Source organism: Podarcis melisellensis, assembly GCF_964234715.1.
Source record: "Podarcis melisellensis genome assembly, chromosome: 9".
Classification (NCBI taxonomy): Eukaryota; Metazoa; Chordata; class Lepidosauria; order Squamata; family Lacertidae; genus Podarcis; species Podarcis melisellensis.
In genome coordinates, this window is record NC_138541.1 from 5370251 (window position 1) to 5392486 (window position 22236).

Consider the following 22236-nt stretch of genomic DNA (forward strand, 5'->3'; position numbering starts at 1 on the left):
GGGACACAGGGAGGACGGAACTCGTTTGCCTTTTTCCCTCGGAGTGGGATGACATTGGGTGGCTTCTATTTGTGCATAGAAAGAGATGGCCTGGCCAAACCTTGTGTGGCATTGATGAGCACCTTTGGCCATGAGCAAATGTTAAGAGCCTGAGAAATATACTGCAGTGGTGCACGGAAATAAATAGTCTGGCAAGACCAATGGTTGGAAGAATAAATAAATTTATTGTTTATTGATTCTGGCCAACAAAGCCTTTCCGAGGCTTTCCAAGAAGTTAACACTGACACACTGGCGATACTGGCCAACTTTGGAGAAGAAGCAGGAAGGAAGTAAAGGCTGACAGGAAGTGATGTCATTTACCAACAAGTACCGTATTTTTCGCCCCATAGGACGCACCACCCCATAAGACGCACCTAGGTTTTTTTGGGGGGGGAATAAAGGGGGGGAAATTTTCCCCAGGCGCGGGGGTGGCGCGGGGGAAGCCCGAGCTTCCCCCGACCCCAGCCCCCAGAACAGGCTGCTGCCTGCAAGCCTTGCGCGCAAGGCTTGCGGACATCTGGAGGTCCTGCCAGGTGCTGGAGGCTTGTGGACACCTTCCCGAAGCACGGGGCGTCCTCTGGAGGGCACCCCGTGCTTCGGGATCCAGGCTGCCGCCCCAAGCCTTGCGCGCCCAGCGGGAGGTCCTGCCAGGCACGGGAGGCTTGCAGACACATTCCCGAAGCACGGGGCGTCCTCTGGAAGGCGCCCCATGCTTCGGGATGCAGGCTGCCTCCGCAAGCCTCGTGCGCCCGGCAGGACCTCCCGCCGGGCTTGCAAGGCTTGCGGACACCTTCCTGAAGCCTGGAGAGCGAGAGGGGTCGGTGCGCACCGATGCCTCTCGCTCTCCAGGCTTCAGCGAAAGCCTGCCTTCGCCCCATAGGACGCACACACATTTCCCCTTCATTTTTGAAGGGGAAAAAGTGTGTCCTATAGGGCGAAAAATACGGTACAGTACGTACTAAAAGAGAGAAGTGATCAGTGAGAAGGAAGAACGAGGAGTCTATCTGTCGCCCCCCAGTGGTTCAAGTACAAGTTTATTGCACACCCTGTTGTTTTCCGCCCAACACTAAGCATCTGGCAACATCCTGTAATTCAGGAAGTAGCATACAGCCATCACGATCAATGGCTACTGATCTTAATGGCCATAGGCGACCTCTTGGATCAGAGGCATCCCACCTCTTAATACCAATTGCTGAGGAGAGGCTCTTTAAAAAAGTATATAATTCTTACCATTCATGGAGCAATGGATCCAAACTACAAGAAAGAAGATTCCACCTAAACATTAGGAAGAACTTCCTGACAGTAAGAGCTGTTCGACAGTGGAATTTGCTGCCAAGGAGTGGGGTGGAGTCTCCTTCTTTGGAGGTCTTTAAGCAGAGGCTTGACAACCATATGTCAGGAGTGCTCTGATGGCGTTTCCTGCTTGGCAGGGGGTTGGACTCGATGGCCCTTGTGGTCTCTTCCAACTCTATGATTCTATGTCTTCCATGAGTTGACCCCCAGCATGTTACTGAAGTACCCCTGGCACACCTGCTTAGGAGAAAAGCCATCTGCTTTGCATGCAAAGGTTTCCAGGTTTGATCCGCAGCATCTCCAGGTAGGGCTAGAAATGGCCTCTGCCTAGTCCAAAAAGGACCGGGAAAATCAGGAAGACCAAAATGTTAATAAGGAACAGGGGAAAATTATAATCTGTCTTAAAAACAATTGTAAACATGTAAAATCATTAGTGGGACTGAAATAATACTTGTGGTTTAATGGTGAATTTTGGACACAATGGAGATGCAAAAGATTTGGATTATTATAAAAGATGCAGGAGGAAAGGACTAACAATAGGACCCACAAAGGGGAGGAGGGAAGTCCAGGAGATTCTGTGGAATCTTGTTTCTATATTGTATGTTGATATGTTATTGTAAAAATTTTAATTTGAAAAACCCAAATAAAACAAACCTAGACAGCATCTTAACCTAGACAGCATCTTAAAAAGCAGAGACATCACCTTGCCGACAAAGGTCCATATAGTTAAAGCTATGGTTTTTCCAGTAGTGATGTATGGAAGTGAGAGCTGGAACATAAAGAAGGCTGTTCGCCGAAGAATTGATGCTTTTGAATTTTGGTGCTGGAGTAGACTCTTGAGAGTCCCATGGACTGCAAGAAGATCAAACCTATCCATTCTGAAGGAAATCAACCCTGAGTGCTCACTGGAAGGACAGATCCTGAAGCTGAGGCTCCAATACTTTGGCCACCTCATGAGAAGAGAAGACTCCCTGGAAAAGACCCTGATGTTGGGAAAGATAGAGGGCACAAGGAGAAGGGGACGACAGAGGACGAGATGGTTGGACAGTGTTCTCGAAGCTACCAGCATGAGTTTGACCAAACTGCGGGAGGCAGTGGAAGACAGGAGTGCCTGGCGTGCTCTGGTCCATGGGGTCATGAAGAGTTGGACACGACTAAACAACTAAACAACAACAACCACAAAAAAGGAAATGCCCTCTGCCCTCTGCCTACAGGTCCCCTGCCAGAAGACTATACTGAGCTAGATGGAACCACAAAACACCCATTTCACAGAACAAAACTGAGGATGCTCAGAAACAGCAGTTTGGACTGCACTCCTATTTTATATTGAGGACAATAAAGGGGGGAAAACCGACCAAGAAATATTGATTGAACTCCCTTGCTCACCCTCACCCCCCCCCTACAACTCCCACTAACTCAGGCTTGCCACTCTGAGTCTGAATATAACAATCTAATTTCACACTTCCTAAACATAACAATTATCACTGCTGGATTGCTTCCACCGTGAGAGGAAGCAGCGCCCGCAAACCTGCACTTTCATTCCTCCCAGAGTATTTATTTAATCGACATGGGCCTTGACTAAAAGGGTTTAACACTTATCATTCCCAAATATGCATGGGATTAAAAAGCACCATATTTCCAGGTCTAGATCTCTGTTACCTTTGCAGCCGGCGTTGTTCCACACCGGGGTATCTGCTGGTTTTTTTCCTAACGGGTCGGGGTCCCAATCCTTTTGGGACTGAAGGCATCTTTGAAAATCCAATAAATTGCCACAAAATGCCCACATCTCCATTTGGAAAGGAGAGAAGATTTTGGGAAGAGAAAGAGACATGAAAAATGAAATCAAAGCAAGGACTTGGCTGTATAATGATGATTTGTTCATACAAAGACCCCATGAGCCTTTTGGAGATCAGGCAGCTCTCGCAAACACAGTCCAACCACTAGGACTCGTTTCCTTCATCCTATAAACACGATCACTCTGATTTGCAACATTGCTAGGATTTTTGCCAGTCATGTAAACCACCACAAGACTCTTTCCAACGTTCCTCCTGTCCTAGGTACTCATTTTTGCAGTGGCATTTTGTCCAGGCAAGTAGAATACTCTTGTCACCTGATTCCCAAGCAGGAAACGTTAATTCCCCCCAAACTCCATCTATAGAACAAACAAACAAACAAACAAACAAACAAACTCCCCAGGAATCGGAAGCAGGCAAGTTGATTAATAATAATAATAATTTATTTATACCCCGCCCATCTGGCTGGACTTCCCCAGCCACTCTGGGCGGCTTCCAAAAAAATATTAAAATACTGTAATACACCAAACATTCAAAGCTTCCCTAAACAGGGCTGCCTTCAGATGTCTTCTAGAAGTCTGGTAGTTGTTTTTCTCTTTGACATCTGGTGGGAGGGCGTTCCACAGGGCTGGTGCCACTACTGAGAAGGCCCTCTGTCTGGTTCCCTGTAACTTGGCTTCTTGACTTCTCACAGTGAAGGAACTGCCAGAAGGCCCTCGGAGCTGGACCTCAGTGTCCGGGCAGAACGATGGAGGTGGAGATGCTCCTTCAGGTATACTGGACTGAGGCCACTAGATTGATGGGCTTGCAAGTTACAGGAGTACTAGCCTTGGCAGTGTGAGCTTAACCGAAAGCTTGTTGCCTGAACAAAATTAGGTGAAAAAGTGGTTTGGTTTGAAGTTCTCAAAACAATGCATGAGCCAAAAAAAGCTCTTCCTCAACAGCTGGACTTCTCCAGAGTTTGCAGTACAGTCCTCCTTCCAAATAATTTGCATGGTAGGGGAAAGTGGGCATAAAAATGCATGTATTTGTGAAATTCATTGAGAGTAAAGCAGTGATGAGCAAACTTGGCCCTCCAGCTGTTTTGGGACTACAACTCCCATCATCCCTAGCTAACAGGACCAGTGGTCAGGGATGGTGGGAACTGTAGTCCCAAAACAGCTGGAGGGCCAAGTTTGGCCATCGCTGGAGTAAAGCAACAACGCTTGCAATATGTTACCTGAACCAGTGGGGGGCAATAGACAGAAAGGCAACCTGTTCTTCCTCATCACAGACTCCTCCTTGATAACCCGTAGATAGTTGTTTCTCAGACTTTTCCTTCCTTCCTCCCTCCTCCAGTTCAGTGAGGGTTGAGTTTTAGACCTTCTTTGGTTGACCTCATGACTCCATTACAGCCACATGGAAGCTGGTGTTCAGAATGGGCTTCTTTGCCAGGAATAATAAATCCAAGTTTTGTGTTGTTTTTTTAAAAAAACATTCTTTCAATCAGCACACTTACCAGACGATTTATTTCGGCATTCTGCTGCTATATATACCAAACTCCAACCAAAACAACAGACAAAGAATGCATTGTATTAGGGGAAATTGCTTGCAAGTATGCATACATTAGCAGCACTAAAATAGTCAATGAATATTCATGAGGGCCGCTTCTTTTTTAAGCAAACTGGTGTGGAAATGTGGAGACCAAGGAGGAGAAGAGGAGGAGGAGGAGGTGGTTTGGATTTGATATCCCGCTTTATCACTAGCCTAAGGAGTCTCAAAAAGGGACGCAAGTGGTGCTGTGGGTTAAACCACAGAGCCTAGGACTTGCTGATCAAAAGGTCGGCGGTTCAAATCCCCACAATGGGGTGAGCTCCCGTTGCTTGGCCCTTGCTCCTGCCAACCTAGCAGTTTGAAAGTACATCAAAGTGCAAGTAGATAAATAGGTACCGCTCCAGCGGGAAGGTAAACGGCATTTCCGTGCACTGCTCTGGTTCGCCAGAAGCGGCTTAGTCATGCTGGCCACATGACCTGGAAGCTGTACTCCAGCTCCCTCAGCCAATAAAGCGAGATGAGCGCCGCAACCCCAGAATCGGTCATGACTGGACCTAATGGTGAGGGGTCCCTTTACCTTTAAGGAGTCTCAAAGCAGCTAACATTCTCCTTTCCCTTCCTCCCCCAGAAGAAACACTCTGTGAAGTGAGTGGGGCTGAGAGACTTCAGAGACGTGTGACTGGCCCAAGGTCACCCAGCAGCTGCATGTGGAGGAGCGGGGAAGCGAACCCGGTTCACCAGATTACGAGTCCACCGCTCTTAACCACAACACCACGCTGGCGTCAAGACGAGAAAAATGAGAAACAGAAATGGGCAGAGTGGCCCATTTCTAGTGGTGACAGCCAGTGCCTTAAAACAGTGGTTTCCAACCAGTGTGCCGTGGTACCCTGGGGTGCCTTGAATGATGGTCAGCTATGCCGCGGGCAATACTGGCCTCTGTCACTCTTTCCTTCCCTCCCTCCTCTGATGCCCTCTTGAGTCTCTGCCTCCCAAAGGCTTGTGGGGCTGTTTGTTGCAGCAGCCCTGGCTACGAGTTCTGCAGGCGAATGGTGCCTGGCCAGGGGGTGCTGGATGCCAGGAGCTGAGGCGGCCTCGGAGTAAGCAAGCAAGTGGGCAAGCCAGCCAGCCAGTCCACCAGCCGTTGCTGTTGGGAATGGCCAAACAAGTGTCCAGTATACCTAAAGGAGCATCCCCACCCCCACCGTTCTGCCCAGACACTGAGGTCCATCTCCGAGGTCCTTCTGGCGGTTTCCTCACTGCGAGAAGCAAAGCTACAGGGAACCAGGCAGAGGGGGGCCTTCCAGGGACCACGGCTGCATCTGAATGACGCCTCATGCATTATGAAGAATGGCTGGGTTGCATAAGAAACTCTCGCCAGCATTCACCAGAGGCTAAACCTAGAAAAAAAAAACTGCTGATGCTAATTCATAGTATGCAATACTCTGGGCAAAACAAAATGCTTTTAAAAAAACAACAACAGCAGCCATAAAAACCTAGCCATCTTTGAAAGGGGAGCAAGCAGCAATATCTAACTTGATTGCATTAAAGGATATTTTTCGTTCAGGCTTCTTACAAGTAAATCTACATTGCTTCTCATTTTAACAGCTGCACAGATGTGTGCATTCCATACCTCTAGGTATACTTTTGGTGCCACATGCAAAATTCAGCATCCCAAGAATCTCAACATTTTACTTTTTTAAAAACCACAAGTTTCTATATGATAAGGGTGTGGGCAATGTGAAGGGAAATCTGATTGGTTAGTAGCCATGAAGAACAGTGTACAGTGGTACCTTGGGTTAAGAACTGAAACTGTTCTTAACCTGAAGCATCACGTCAGCTAATGGGGCCTCCCGCTGCTGCCACACTGCTGGAGCACGATTTCTGTTCTCATCCTGAAGCAAAGTTCTTAACCCAAGGTACTATTTCTGGGTTCGCAGAGTCTGTAACCTGAAGCGTCTGTAACCCGAGGTACCACTGTACTCCTATATCTGACACCGGTCAGAAAGGTACAGTAAAACAGTCGCCTTGGTTGTTGTTTTTTAAAAAACAACACAATTGTTTTAAAGAACTACAAAAGCTTCTGCAGCTGAATGAGGTTGTCTTTATTTATAAGAAGAGGTTGCTTCAAATGGAGGTATCTTGTGACCAATACTTGTGACCACAAGTAACCAGGAGAAAGTTCACTTCCCATGAACATTTCACCACAACAGCTGGCATTATTTTTCTGGTGCAAAACTCTGAGTTATGTTTTGTTTACGTCTGTATCCTGCCTTTTTCTGCAAGAGCAAGCAAGAAAGAAAAAAGCAACAGTAAATCTTCATTAAAATACATTAGGAAAAAACCAGATAATTAGAACAAAGCACAAGCAAGGAAACAAACAATCCTGACGTTTGATACAAAATTTGTCTATAGGGCCCATTTAAAATTGGCTGGTGGTTGGTCCAGCCACAAGGAAGGAAGGCATCCCTCTGGTGAGGCAGTTCCTTAGTCTCATCCAGCAAAGTGGTTTGCATGCATTGGTAGGCTCACCCAAGTGGGGCAAAAAATCCAAGGGGTGTACCTTGGGTCTCAAACGGAATCCGTTTCAGAAGTCCGTTCAACTTCCAAAAACATTTGAAAACCAAGGCACGGCTTCCGAATCGCTGCAGGAGCTTCCTGCACTCAATCGGAAGCCGTGGAAGCCATGTCGGATATTTGGCTTCCAAAAAAATGTTCGCAATCACTTACTTGCGGGTTTGCGGTGTTCAGGAGCCAAAACGTTCAAGAACCAAGGTACGACTGTAGTGCTGAACCAGGTTTGGTGCGCTTTGGAAGAAAGTTACTCCAGAATCCTTGGCATTTAATATATGGTTACCAGATGTCTCTGTTTCTCAGGGACAGTCCCCGGATTTACAAATCTGTCCCCGGACAAAATATGTCCCCGGATTTCATTTAATGTCCCGGTTTATCTTTTAATGGTTGTAGATTTCTTAGTAGGGAATGAATGTTGCATGATTGGTTCAATGGCACAAGACACATCATATGGGTGCCATGGCAGCGGGCAGCTCCTGAAGCCAGCCAGAGCCAACTGCTCTACCTGGCTGGCTCCAGGCTGCTGAGACTGCCGCTGCCACTGCCAAGTGGGAATTGGGGATGCCCGGTGCATCAACTGGGGGAACCACTGACACACACACCCTGCGAAACAAATCAAGCCAGGAGCGAGAGTGCCCGGCCAACTGCCCAGCGGTGCTCTGGGACCAAGAAAAACCCGGAGCTGACGCAGGGAGAAGGAGGAGAGTAGAAGGAGGAGAGAAAGAGAAAGAAGAAAAAAGAGGGGAGCCCCAACCTTGCTGCGCCACCGCCGCCGCCGCAGCTAGGGAGGAGAGGAAGGAGAGCACTGGGAGGGCAAGGACACGTGGCTGAGCCCAGATCCGGCCTGAGCCTACTCCATGGCGGCTAGCGCTCCAAGAGAGCAGGCCAGGGCCCAGAGGAAGGCCGCGTGACAGAGGATACCACAGAAAAGATTACTTCTTAATTATTATTTTTTAAAAAATAACTTTTTTTAATAACTTTTTTTTCACTTTTCAAAAAAAAGGGTCCCCAGATTATTTGAAAAAAAAATCTGGTAACCTTATTTTAATATTTTGTATTCATTTACAGAAATGCAGGTTGTGCCTACGTGGCAATTTCACAGCTCAGACACCCAAACAGGCAAAGACCGCTGCTCCCCCCATCAAATCTGCAGGAAGGCTGCCAACATCCAATAACGTCCAAACTCAGTTCTCTTTACTTTTCTTAGGCTGCAGTGCTAACACCGCTTTACACAGGAGTAAGCCCCTTTGGATGCATTAGAACTTCCTTCCGAGTAGATTATTCTCCGGGCTCCTCCTGTGCAATCCAAAGTCTTCCAACAGTATTTTAAACCCTGGGCATTATCTGGGACACTCTGCCTTTGCAAACTCTCCTTCAAGGTAACGCTGCCCTGCCTGTCAATCACAACAATTCCACGCTTCCCCTCCTATTCCCTCTCCTCCTTTGAATTTCGGCGGAATGCATTATATGCGCTTTGCTAAGCATAGCAGCACACTGAGCTGACATCTCCGTGGGGCTGTCAATGCGAACGCCGAGATCTTCTGGGCATCGTATGTATATATATTTATATATTCCGTCTTCCTTTCCTGGAGAGAGTTGAGGAAGCGTCAGCATGTAGAAATGCCCTAAATTGGCCCCTTCTGCATGCATTATGTTCGGCATAATCGACCAGCGAGTTTTGCACATCAGGTCACAAAGCTGTGTGTGCCACTCGTAGGTTTGCTGGAGTCTTTAGTGGTGCATTGTGGGAAATGTTATATTGGACTTGATGGACCTTTGAGATGATCCCGCAGGGATCTTCTTTTTTTTTCTTCTTTTTCTTTTTTTAAATAATATTTTTTTCTTGGTTTTACACAATTTTGTGCATTTTAACTTTAACCATTTTGTGCATTTTAACTTTAACCAACTTTAAATATTAAAATAAGAGTTTCTTTCGAACCTTCAGACCTCTTTCCCTCCCTCCATGGGTTCCATATTTAAGATTATTATTAATATTTTGCATCTTTTACTGTTATCCATCTGTTATATATCCACAATTACAATAGTTAATTCCACATTACAAGTGTCATTACATCCCTGCCAATGATTTTAACTGTTTACAGTGGTCTTTTAAGTAAATTAAGAATTTACTCCAGTCCTTTGAAAATACTTGATCTTCCTGGTTTCTGATCTTCTCAGTCAGTTTCGCCATCTCTGCATAGTCCATCAGTTTCTACTGCTATTCTTCTTTAGTTGGTACTTCTCCTTTGTTCCATTTCTGGGCAAGTAGCATTCTCGCTGCTGTTGTTGCATAAATGAGAGAGAGAGAGAGAGAGAGAGAGAGAGAGAGAGAGAGAGAGAGAGAGAGAAGATATGGATTAACTAGAATATGCCGTAGTAATGGAAGCTTGGATGAAACCATGGAAGGGGGGGAAAGGGAAGTTTAATGGATTGTTATTTTCAATGTGGAAAAATTGTAACGATGAAAATTATATTTTTTAAAAAAAGTTAAGACATTATTGTGACACCAGGTGATTGGCAGGAAAGGCCCCTCTCATGGGTCAAAGTTGGCTGCAGCAGGTAGAAGGATTAGGGAAGGATACACTGTCTGCATCCACTTACCTGGCCCAGCGATACTGCAGTCCTAAAATACCGTATTCCCTCATACGCACCTGCCTGGGCTCTGAGATCTTCAGGAAAGGCCCTTCTTCTAGTCCCTCCACTCTTACAGACATGCTTGGTGGGGACTCAAGAGATGGCCTTCTTGGTGGCAGCTCCCAGACAACTTTGGGACTCCCTTCCTAGAAAAGCCAGACTGGCTCCTTCCTTGTCCTTCCGCCAGAGGACTGTTGGGATACTGCCAGGGAGACAAAGGCCATCACTGCCTCCACGTCGTCTCCGGACGATCTGTTGATGTCCCGTAGTCACGCAGTATCAGCAATTAGCGGCACCAAGCCTCAGAAACAGATTGCCACATTCCTGGGCTGGTGCACACTCTATCAGCAGAATTCACACAGCAAAAGTTGCACTCAGGAGAGTATCATTGAGAATGTTTATTCAGCGTTGGTCAGAACAAAGAAAAACATGACCGACTGCTAGCGTGTTCTGGCGCAGAGAGAGAAAACGAAAGCAATAGCAAACTTAGGCATCCTGAGAAACAGGAAATACGCAGACTCTGTGACTCACAAGCCTGCTCTCTCTTAAGGTGGAACGGAAATATCCTAACAAGTCTTTCTTGTTCCAACAGGCTTCTGGGAACGGACTGCTTTTAATGAAAAGTCTGGTGCTTACACATGAAGCTCTGAATAAACATATGTTTCATGAGGACTGGTATCTTAACTTTGGGCTTCTGCAGGTATATTCTGCGACATGTCATTGATGCAATAGTGGTTGATTTCTACTGGATTTTCCACTCCTCATTCTGCTTTACAGTGGTACCTCGGGTTAAGAACTTAATTCGTTCTGGAGGTCCGTTCTTAACCTGAAACTGTTCTTAACCTGAAGCACCACTTTAGCTAATGGGGCCTCCTGCTGCTGCCGGAGCACGATTTCTGTTCTCATCCTGAAGCAAAGTTCTTAACCCGAGGTACTATTTCTGGGTTAGCAGAGTCTGTAACCTGGAGCGTCTGTAACCTGAAGCGTTTGTAACCCGAGGTACCACTGTGTTAGATGCATGCAGAAAGCCAAAGTTTAAATTCCTGCCATCTCCAGGTAGAAAAGACCCCTACCTCAAATCCTAAGGAGGTGCTCTCACTGAAGCCCACTCTTGAGTGATAGTGGAAATTATTGGGGAACATCCTTAAGAGTTTTATTCAAAGTGAAGTTTGGCCATCGGGGCTAGGCACGTAATAAGGAGATTGGGATGTTAGCATCCTTTCGGGTGTGTTGAGTTCTTTCTACCTTCGTTTTATAGTCGCGCTGCTTTTAAAGCATTATCCTGTCAGAGTGCGACGGGCGGGGTGGAAGAGAAACCGATATAATAAATATTTTAGCTGTAGGTGAAAGGCACCCTGGATCTGTTGGTTCTGATTTCCGCAATGCGCTCTGCTTCGTTGCCTTAGAAGACTCCTGCAGAGTTCAAGCTCTCTCAAACGCAGGCCCAGGAGAGTGCGGGAGAATGCAGGGAAGGTTATGTAGACGAGAGCATTTCCTCATTATCAGGATTTTAAATGGGAACAGCGAATTTAATAAAATAAAATAAAATTACTATACTAAGAGTTTGGTATTTTGTTGGACAGAGTGGGGCACCCCAGACAGTTCCCCGTTTGCCAGAGGCACCATCTTCTTAGGAGAATTGAGCGGACCTTTGGATGATACCATGGGACATAGGTGGCGCTATGGGTTAAACTACAGAGCCTAGGGTTTGCTGTTCGAATCCCCGCGACGGGGTGAGCTCCCGTTGCTCGGTCCCTGTTCCTGCCAACCTAGCATTTCGAAAGCACATCAAAGTACAAGTAGATAAATAGGTACCACTCTGGCGGGAAGGTAAACGGCGTTTCCGTGCGCTGCTCTGGTTCGCCAGAAGCAGCTTAGTCATGCTGGCCACATGACCCGGAAGCTGTACGCCGACTCCATCGGCCAATAAAGCGAGATGAGTGCCGCAACCCCAGTTTTGCCTTTTCTCCAGTCTGGAGCTTGGGGTGCCTTAAAAGCATTCTTCTTCTTTGGCGATCACTTGTAGCCAAGTAAGATGGACTTCCATAAACACGGTTTTAACAATGAGTCCATAAGTGACTGTGGAGGCCAATTCTGGGTCTACACATCCTTCCCCAGTGGGGACATTGGTTTCCGGGCGGGAGTTGATCACGGTGAGGGTTTACCAGTGGCGTAGCATGGGGGGTGCAGGGGGGCCGGCCGCACCGGGCGCAACATCTGGGGGTTAGGGTTAGGGGGCGCAAATCCACGGGTTAGGGGGGTGCAAATTACTTGCCTTGCCCCGGGTGCTGACAACACACGCTATGCCACTGGGGTTTGCCAAGTGTGTCTTCCTTGTAGCACATTTCTCCCTTGCGTCCTGAGTTCGAGAGTCTTCAAAGCCCATGACACCTTTGGTAAAGGCTGTTCTCCAACTGGAGCGTTTGCAGGCCAGTGTTTCCCAGTTGTCGGTGTTTATACTACATTTTTTTAGTTTTGTCTTGAGACAGTCTTTAAACCTCTTTTGTTGACCACCAGCATTATGCTTTCCATTTTTAAGTTCAGAATAGAGTACTTGCTTTGGAAGACGATCATCAGGCATCCACACAACATGACCAGTCCAACGAAGTTGATGTTGAAGAACCATTGCTTCAACACTGGTGATCTTTGCTTCTTCCAGTACACTGATATGAGTCTGCCTGTCTTCCCAAGTGATGTGTCATTTTTTTTGGAGACACTGTTGATGGAATCTTTCGAGGAGTTGGAGATGGTGTTTGTAAGTGGTCCATGCTTCACAAGCATACAGTAAGGTTGGGAGTACAATAGCTTTGTAAACAAGCATTTTGGTTTCCCTGCAATGTCCTGGTCCTCAAACAGTCTGCACTTCAATTAGGAGAAAGCTGCACTCGCAGAGCTCAGGCAATGCTGGATTTCAGCATCAGTGTTGACCCTTGTGGAAAGATAACTGCCTAGGTAGGAGAAGTGATTGACATTTTCCAACGTTACACCATTGAGTTGGATTTGTGGCGCTGCAGATGGGCTATATTGTACTTGCTGGTGCAGCACTTTGGTTTTTTGACAGTGACACACCTGCCCAGAAGCTGGCATAGTGGTTCCAGCCCACCTGGAAAGTCACTTCTGATTAACCCGCCTCCGCTTTTAAAAACCAAGAGGGATGTAACAAAAGGCAAGGCAGGGACAAAACATCCTAGGGACACTTTTCCTGCACAAGTCTGTTTTGAGATTGAAAAGAAAATCGAGAGTGGGGGGGGGGGAATCCCACCAGGAAAACTGAACAGTAGTTTGTTGACAGCAATCCCTAAAAGGTCTCTCCCCCTGCAGTCTTTGCCGCTGTCTTCAGCCAGAGAAGCCCATTCTGTAGCCATCGCTGCCTTCGGTAGGAGGTGCTTGCTAATAACATGTTTCTAATTCCGTCCCGCAGTCCTGTCAAGAGGCGAATGGCCCCAAGGCGATCGTTTCCCCTGTCATCGCCTCCCCACCAAGCTGGCAAAGTCCTCATAAAGGGCGCCACGCTGAGTTTATTATCCATCTCTCCGGCGCTCGTCCAGTCTTCCTTCTCTCGCAGGCCTCTTGGCATCTGACAGTAACAAGGGAGAGAGCGATTGCAGCTGCTCTCGCAGCAACACGTTGCAAAATGTCAGATTTAAGTGGTGTTGTTTCCAGGGCTGAAGGGGTGGGAGAACAAGCTACTTCTTCTGGGTTTGCAACTAAGGACGCTTTCAGGATAAAAGACTGGGAACCATGTTGCATTTTGCGTACGTGCGTGTGTGTCAATTTTTTAAATTAAACTTTAAATATCTCTACATAAAAATTCCAGAATTCAAATTTGTTTTCTCTTCCGTGTGACAGCCTTTAAGATGGCTGTCATATCTCCTCTCAGGAATTTTTGCCTGTGTTGGCAAAATTTCACCAGCAATTTCTTCGAATAGGCACGTTCCCACATGTGTTTGTGCCAAATGCACATATTTTTGCAAGCATTCTCCCCACAATGCACCCATGGTTTGGGTCAGAGAACTGCATCAGACAATTCGGCACAGTACAAATTGCAAAGGACCGGTGTCTTCTGAAGGCAGCTGAAATCAGAATATAAATGGCATGGATGTCTCCTTCGTCCCTAGACATCCCTCTTTCAGTCGTAATCCTTTCCATTCAGATCTCAGCTGCCTTGCTTCAAATCTCATTTACGCTGGATCTTTAGGGCTGCAAAATACCCATCAATTTATTTAAACCACTCCACTACATGTTAGATGAGCCGTAAATGCAAGATCAGACTTGTTCGGGGTCTCTGGAGGCCGTTTTGCAGTTTTGAAAGAGTATAATTTTAATTATTATGAAAGCGGTTGCTTTCAGCTTCTTAAATCTACCTCCCTTTATCTCCTGCTGTTGTAACTGCTACCGCCTTAACATTTGCAGGATTCATTGACTTCATCGGAAGAGACGTGGCAACTTGCCTGTTGAATTGTGTTTTCCTCCGTGACAGTTCAATAGAATTACTCTGTTTAATAAGCCATATAAGAGCCATTAATTATCATTTACGTGCTCTGTCCTGTCGCCAGCATCAGTAACAAACACAGAGTTCTGCTAGGCTGAATAACCATTTACTGTTTTGTTGTATTGCTCATGGGAGAAACGAGTTCTCCTAAGGTCTTCTCTTCAGGGTATTTCCACACGTCTCTTTAAGCTGTGAACGTCCTTGTTACTGGAACAAAATACAAAACACTACCCCTCACCAGCCAAATGAAGTGAACGAGTGTGGAAATGGGGGCGTAGCACAAATTTGAGGGGTCACAAACCAGGGCCCCCCATCCTGCTCTGCCTGCCGCTGGGGCTCTCTGGGCTTCGGAGCCGGGCTAGGCCTCGCCGTCTCGCATCCCTGGTCCCCTCACTGAATGGCCGCCTGGCCAGTGCTTGTTGACTCCTTGCTTGGACAGAGAGCGGGTGAGGACAGAAGGACGTGGCAAGGGGTGACCCCAACGTGGCCCAGCCCAGCTTTCCTCTCTGTGGGCATCAGGGGGGTTCACCCACCAAAACCATGTTGGCTGGCTGGGCTACCCCCTGTGCAGGTGGGCAGATGGCCCCGCTTGGCTCTGGCGGTGAGGGCAGGGCTGGCATGGCAGGCTCTGTTCATCCTCTGTGCCCTGCTTCTGCCCAGTGCATGCAAGCACACATCCCGGGCACCAGCAAATGCCGCTACGCCACTAGTTGGAAAGTTGAAAAGAGTTTATTCAAAGCTGCAGCACTGAGTCTTGGTTTGGATATCTCCAAAAGAACCGAGCCCCGAAGAAAGGATACACACAGCTTTTATACAACTGTAGCAAACACACAAACACATGCTCTCTCGCGTCACTGCTGGCGAGGAACACACACAGAAAAAACATGCTTAAGTCAGGTCTACTGTTAAGGGACGCGGGTGGTGCTGTGGGTTAAACCAAAGAGCCTAGGACTTGCCGATCAGAAGGTCGGCGGTTCGAATCCCCGCAACAGGATGAACTCCTGTTGCTTGGTCCCTGCTCCTGCCAACCTAGCAGTTCGAAAGCACGTCAAAGTGCAAGTAGATAAATAAGTACCACTCCATCGGGAAGGTAAATGGTGTTTCTGTGCGCTGCTCTGGTTCGCCAGAAGCGGCTTAGTCATGCTGGCCACTTGACCCGGAAGCTGTACACTGGCTCCCTTGGCCAATAAAGCGAAATGAGCGCCACAACCCCAGAGTCGGTCATGACTGGACCTAATGGTCAGGGGTCCCTTTACCTTTACCTCGGGTTAAGAACTTAATTCGTTCTGGAGGTCCGTTCTTAGCCTGAAACTGTTTTGCAAGGAAATGGATGGGGCAGGACCAGCCCATAGCATCTCTCCAATTGGGCAGTGTAACTGAGAAGGGAGAAACAGCAGGGTATTTGTAATGTACTGAGTTGAATTGGATCCAAAAGGCAGCAGTCTGATTGGTTCTAGAACAATAGGATTCAGAATGCAGCAGACTGATTGGTCCGCAGGAGCCACCCAATCCAACTCCGGGTGGAAGTGATTCCGCAACCTGATTGGCCTACAGTAGAATCCCAGAATTAGCCAATCACGTGGGGCCCATTGTGTAAATAATGTATATAAAGCAGACATTTCGGGGGAACTTCCATTCCTCACTACTATGAGCTGAATAAAGAGCATGAAAGCCACACTCGACTCTGAGTATATTTCAGATGTGGTGGCTTGGGAGCCTGAAACGGCAACGTGAGGCTTGCGTCTACGCCCCGCCTCTACCTCAGCTGCCCTACAGCTGAGGGGGTGGCGACGAAGAGGCTCCACACAATGTACCCTGCCCCATGGGTGGCTCGCCCCGTCCCTGGCAGCAGGATACGCACACCGCACCTGGCACCCAAGCGGCTAATTACACCACAACATTAGCCCCAGGGCCCTACGGACTGGGACTGATGGGAGCTGTGGTCCAAAATTTCTGGGCAACTTCAGGTTGGTGAAGACTGCCTTAAAATAAAATACTGGAGCCTGAGGCTCACCCAAGAATAAAGAAAATAAGGAGAAATGAAATGGAACCTATTAAAATGAAATCTATCCCCAGGACAAAGCTGAGCACGCTACGTGTAACAGTTAATCAGTGCTATTAATAAGCCAAGCTGGTAAAGGTTAGCTCTGTGTAAAAATAATCAGGAACAGCTCTGATAAGGAGCGAAGCACAATCTTCCAAATGTAGTAACAAAGATTAATTAGGAGGCCACGGAAGTGTGACAAACTCAGCGCAGGGAAACCAAACCTGGTGCAAAATTATTATAAGAGGCAAGAACGGAATATAAAAGCAATTTTCTTCTTGTCTGGGTGTGTTCCAGGAAAGGGGTAAGTTACAGCCCGCAAAGTTATAAGGGTGGGAAAGGTGAAAAGGCTGTAAAGTCAAGGAGTCAGCGAAGGAGATTCAAAGCTTTCTGTCTGCTCCCCAGCACTCCACAATATCTTCCAGCTCAGTGACTGTGTCTTAAATTATCAGTTTCCTCAAAATTTGGCTCCGTGGCCCCGATTCAACTAGCCCAGCACATACCTGTCAACCGTCCCTTATTTGGCGGGAAAGTCTCTTATCCCAGCGCTGTGATGTCCCTTAAATTTCCCCGGTTTCAAAGGAAGCAGCTCCTCTCCCTCCCTCCCTGCCAGCCAGGGAGGAAGGAGGATCCAACTGTGTTGCTTGATTGCGTTGCTCACCCAATAAGGAGTCTAAGAACAACTGGGGGGTGGAGCTTGCATGCCTTGTGCCGATCAAATCGGCCGCATTGCCTGGGGACTCACCTTTGCTCAGCGCTTCCCAGCGGAGAGGTGATGGTGGTTTTCCTTGCTGCATCCCCTTTGCTGGGTTGCTGTGCTGTGGGAACCACCGCTTGAGGCTTTGTTTGGCTTCTGGCTGGGCTTCCTGTCTTTGGCTTGGAGGGGCTCAGAAGTTGAACATATCTGTGCCCGGAAAATCTCTTATTTTGGCTGCTGATCCCTTATTTTCGAGGCTGCTGGTCCCTTATTTTCAAATCTGTAAGTTGACAGCTATGACCTGGCACGGTGATGGAAACTAAGCCTATGGGTCCCAGTAGCTTCCCCCTTTCCCCTCCTTCCCCAAACAGGCACGCCATCCATGTGGGGCCGTAGGGGCCAAGGCTCCCCAAAAAAATTGAGTGAAGGGGCTAAAGGTAAAGGTAAAGGTACCCCTGCCCATACGGGCCAGTCTTGACAGACTCTGGGGTTGTGCGCCCATCTCACTTAAGAGGCCAGGGGCCAGCGCTGTCCGGAGACACTTCCGGGTCACGTGGCCAGCGTGACAAAGCTGCATCTGGTGAGCCAGCGCAGCACACGGAAACGCCGTTTACCTTCCCACCAGTAAGCGGTCCCTATTTATCTACTTGCACCTGGGGGTGCTTTCGAACTGCTAGGTTGGCAGGCGCTGGGACCGAGCAACGGGAGCGCACCCCGCCGTGGGGATTCGAACCACCGACTTTTCGATCGGCAAGCCCTAGGCGCTGAGGCTTTAACCCACAGCGCCACCTGCGTCCCTTTTGTGAAGGGGCTAGCCCCCCCCCAATATTCTGCAGCTGGGCAGCACCTGGAGACAGACAGTCAAGTTGTGGATCCACAGCAGTGGCCACAGAAGGAATGACTGCTGGGACGAGCACAGAGAGAAAAAATGCCTCTGTGCATCTGCAGCAGCACAACCAGACGCCTTTGTCTGCCCCCGCTGCAACAAAACATGTCTCTCCCACATCGGTTTCTACAGCTACAGCAGGCGCTGTAACTCTCCAAAGGTTTGACTTCACCTCTAAAGGCGCCTTCCTCTGTTGTCTCCTGAGACAGACAGATGCCTGTGATGGCCTGGGAATTGGATTCAGAGGCTGAACCTGAGGAATCCCAACCTGCACAGGAGTCCCCGCCTCCAGCTGAGCCAGGGCTGGGGCTTGAGCCTGAAAGGTCCTCACCTGTGCTGGATCCTCAGGTGCAGGTACCAGCTGAGTCTGCTCTGGTTCCGGAGGTGATGGAGGACCCATTGCCTGCAGGTGCTCCACTCTCAGCCCCGTCAGGGAAAGGTGAGGTTGCCTCTGGGTCCAGTAACCCTCCAGCCTCTCCTGAGCTGCAGAGGCTCAGGGCAGAGAGGCGGAGGGAACTAAGTTCCCGCAGGAGGAGTGCTCGCCTCTAGGCCAGGAGAGGCGAGTCACCTGTGGACCAGGGCCGCCCTATGCCCCAGAGCCAGCCAGCCCAGTCCCAGGTTGGGAGGAGCAATATTGTTGGTAACCTGCTCCTGCTGGCACCCTGTCCTGCTCTTCTGCCAGAGTTCCTGACCACACCCGACTCCTTGCCTTGGACCCCGCTTCAGCCTTGACGGACAGCCTCCATACCACACCCTTGACCTCGGACTGGACTCGGAACACGCCGCACGGTAACCCCCCCAGGACCAGCACACTGCCCTTTATCCAAAGATCACAGGACAGTTCACAACATAAAAATGCAAAATGAGAACCCAAAATACATTATAAAACAAGAACAACAACAAACGCAACAGCCCCCTCCCACCAGCACATTTAAAAGGACATCGAATGTTTATCAGCCCAAAGCCTGTGTTATCAGCTTATTAAAACTGTGTTTGTTAAATGATTAATTCTAAATTTAAAAGACCTATTAGATCACTTTTAGGTAGAGATGAATAGATCTGTTTTTCTCACTTTATGCTTGTGCTCGCAAGTCTGTTCCATTCTGTTTGTTTCTGCATTCATCTGCTTTTTGTTTTAATCCACATGGAAACCAACTCTCTCTGGTGCGGAGAGACATTGTGGGCGAGTGATTAGTGTGGCAGATTAAGACTTGGGTGAGCTGGGTTCAAATAGGCCTTGGGCTCTCCACCTTCTTGCAGCCTAACCCACCTCACAGGGTTCTTGTCGCGAGGATAAAATTAGAGACGAACCACGTCAGACAACTTGAGCTCCCTGGGGGAAAGGTCGGGGGGAAATATAAGTGATAAACAATGTGCTTTCTCTCAAAACATATGATTTAAAAGGCATTTTGATAGACTTAAGCTAACACAAAACTGCACCCCAGCATTTCAGACAGAAGTACGGAACCTGACCTTCCAATTCTCACCTTAGTCTGTGAGGTGCAGACCAGGCCAGGCCAGTACATGTGAAGATCTGCAAAGATCAAATTCCCCAAGTACCGTATTTTGCACTCCATAAGACATACTTTTTTCTTCCTAAAAAGTAAAGGGAAATGTCTGTGTGTTTTATGGGGCGAATGCGTGGTCGCTGGAGCCGAATTGCCCAGGGGCAAGAAGCAGATAGTGTTTTCTTTTTTTTTTGAAAGAGTGAAGTAGGTGTTGAAACAAAGCCACTGATCGTTCGCCTATTGGGGAGAGAGATAAGTGACGCTAGAGATAAAGGAGACTGCCTGGGAGGGGGGAGGTAAAGACAGCAAACTTGCAAAGGGGGGAAACAGGAAGACTAAAGCAATAAGGAGAGAAATTAGAAGAAAAGGAGGAGCAAAAAACTCCTCCAGCTAAGGAAAAGACACTAAGGCAAACAAGAGGGAAGGGAGTCTTGAAAGGAAGCAGCTGATCAGTGGGATCGGAAGAGAGATAAGGGATGCTAGCGGAGGCTGCCTGGGAGGAGGAAGGTAAAAGCCCATGGATCCTCAGGATTTTTACATTGGGTCACCCCAAATTCACCATCAGATCACATATCATGTCCATGGCTACAGCCTGCACCCAAAAAATCATGCACCCACTGTTGTGTAGGGCTGCAATGGTGCAAAAACGGGGTTACAAAACACGGATCCACATGGATACTCAGGATTTTTGCATTGGGTCACCCCAAATTCACCGTCAAATCACAGGTCTGTGGCCATAGCATGAACCACAAAAATCATACATCCACTGTTTCGTTCAGAATTTTTTTTCTTCTTTTTTTCCTCCTCTAAAAACTAGGTTTGTCTTATGGTCAGGTGCATCTTATGGAGCGAAAAATATATATCTGCCTACGCATGGATAAAAAGAAACACCTCCAGCCCTTTCTGAATGTTCATTTTAACAACAACAACATTTTCTGGTCCATCACTCTCCCTCCTGCCACAATTGCTAAAGCCTTGAACTGGCCACTAGATGGCAGCAGAAACAAAACCTGTAAAAGGAAAAACAGGTTCTCTTTTGCTCCTTTCCCCATATTTGCGCCCATTTTTATAAAAGTTAAACTGATTTGCCCAGCCCTTGACAGAATGCAGACATCTCACATATTGTCCGGTAGCCCAACAGGAAAAGCTAAGGTCTAAGATCGGAGAATATCCTTCTGTGGAGCAGATATGCTGGCTGCTGAAGCTCATCTCTCTCTTCCCAGATGGAGAGTTCTAGGAGTGGCACTGACCTTGCGGTGCATGACAAACTTGGTGGTTGGAATATTCTAGAAGAAACTTGTAAATGGCCTTGAACAAGTTCCTAGGCAACGGAAAATTTCCCCAGCAACTGCTGTCCTTACCAGGGAATGCGATCAGCTAAGTCTGGGTCAGTGTAAAATGAGTATGTGAATGAATCGGCATTAGGTCTCTGGCCAGATGGCTGAAAAGAGAAAAAGATTGTGTTTCTTTATTTCTTTCTTTCTTTATTAATGGCCAGCGTAAAGTTTTGTAAATAATAAAGACTCCAAACAGTGGTGTAGCAAGGTGAGGTGGTGCCCGGTGTGGAAAATTTCTAGTCAGCCCTCCCCACGTTGAAATTATTAAAAGAAGGAAAAATAAGATACAATTGCAAGTGTTATTTTCAGGTTTATTTATTTAACATTGTGAGCACAAGCACTTAAAATCTTTTTTTCCTAACTTGTGTTCTCTTCAAATTTTGAAATCGCATCATCAAAATCGATTCCTTTCCTTGGACAAGATGGCTCAGCCAGAAAGCCGAGCTTGACTCATAATGGACATAAGATAACTCTTGATTGAGAAATTTATCCTTACAACAACAACCTTGCGAGGTAGCTTAGACTGAGAGGGAGTGGCCTGCCCAAGTCTCTAAATGGTGTTTATTCCTGTAATGGGAATATCACTAAGAGAGAGGTGGAATGCTGCTGCTGCTATAAAAAAAGTAAAAGATGCAAGAATTTTTTTCTGTTAAAAGAACACTGCTGCAGAAAGAAATGAGAACCCAAGAGTAGATGTTCACGTACCAACAGGTTGGATCTTGATGAACCTCTGACCTCTAGCTACAGAGCCGCATCCTGCACCAACACTATTAGCTGCAGCCAGCAAAATTCTTGCAAGGATCTTAGCAAACCGTCTCTTAACAAAATCTGAGGTGACCCTTCCTGAATCCCCAAATGGTTTTTGGCCTTCTAGGGGGACAGTGGACATGATTTTCACCGCTCAACAGGTTCAAGAAAAATGCAGAGAGCAAAAGCAACCCCTGTATATGGCGTTTATTGACCTAACTAAGGCTGTCGACACTGTAAATCGTAATGCCCTGTGGACTGTCCTTCTGAAAATTGGCTGCCCATATAAATTTGTAAACATCTTTCGGCTCCTCCATGATAATATGACAGCAACAATCGCAGACAACAATGGCTCTCAAAGTGAACCATTCACAGTGGGATCAGGCGTTAAACAGGGTTGTGTTATTGCCCCAACTCTATTCATTATTTTCATTGCCATGATCCTACACTTTGTGGAAGGGAAACTCCCATCGGAGTAGAAATCATATATCAAACAGATGGAACGCTCTTCAATCTGAGCAGGCTGAAAGCAAAGAGTAAGGTTACCATAACTTCCGTCATAGAGCTTCAGTATGCTGATGACAACGTAGTCTGTGCATGCTCAGAGGACGACCTCCAAACCATCCTGAATATCTTTGCAGAAGCTTACGAAAAGCTTGGCC

At 47.5% G+C, this 22236-nt stretch overlaps 1 protein-coding gene and 1 long non-coding RNA gene across 2 annotated transcripts in view; one reads left to right on the forward strand and one right to left on the reverse strand.

Annotated features, from left to right (window-relative positions):
* The window catches only part of LOC309377621 (5-hydroxytryptamine receptor 7-like), a 73920-nt gene that overhangs the window by 47898 nt on the left and 3786 nt on the right, over window positions 1–22236 (forward strand). The gene's annotated exons all lie outside the window — the stretch shown is intronic.
* On the reverse strand, window positions 6737–20931 carry LOC309377828. The gene is made up of 3 exons (XR_014171700.1): window positions 20610–20931; window positions 19055–19315; window positions 6737–6934 (listed from the first exon to the last, which is right to left on the reverse strand). It is a non-coding gene; the product is annotated as an uncharacterized lncRNA (long non-coding RNA).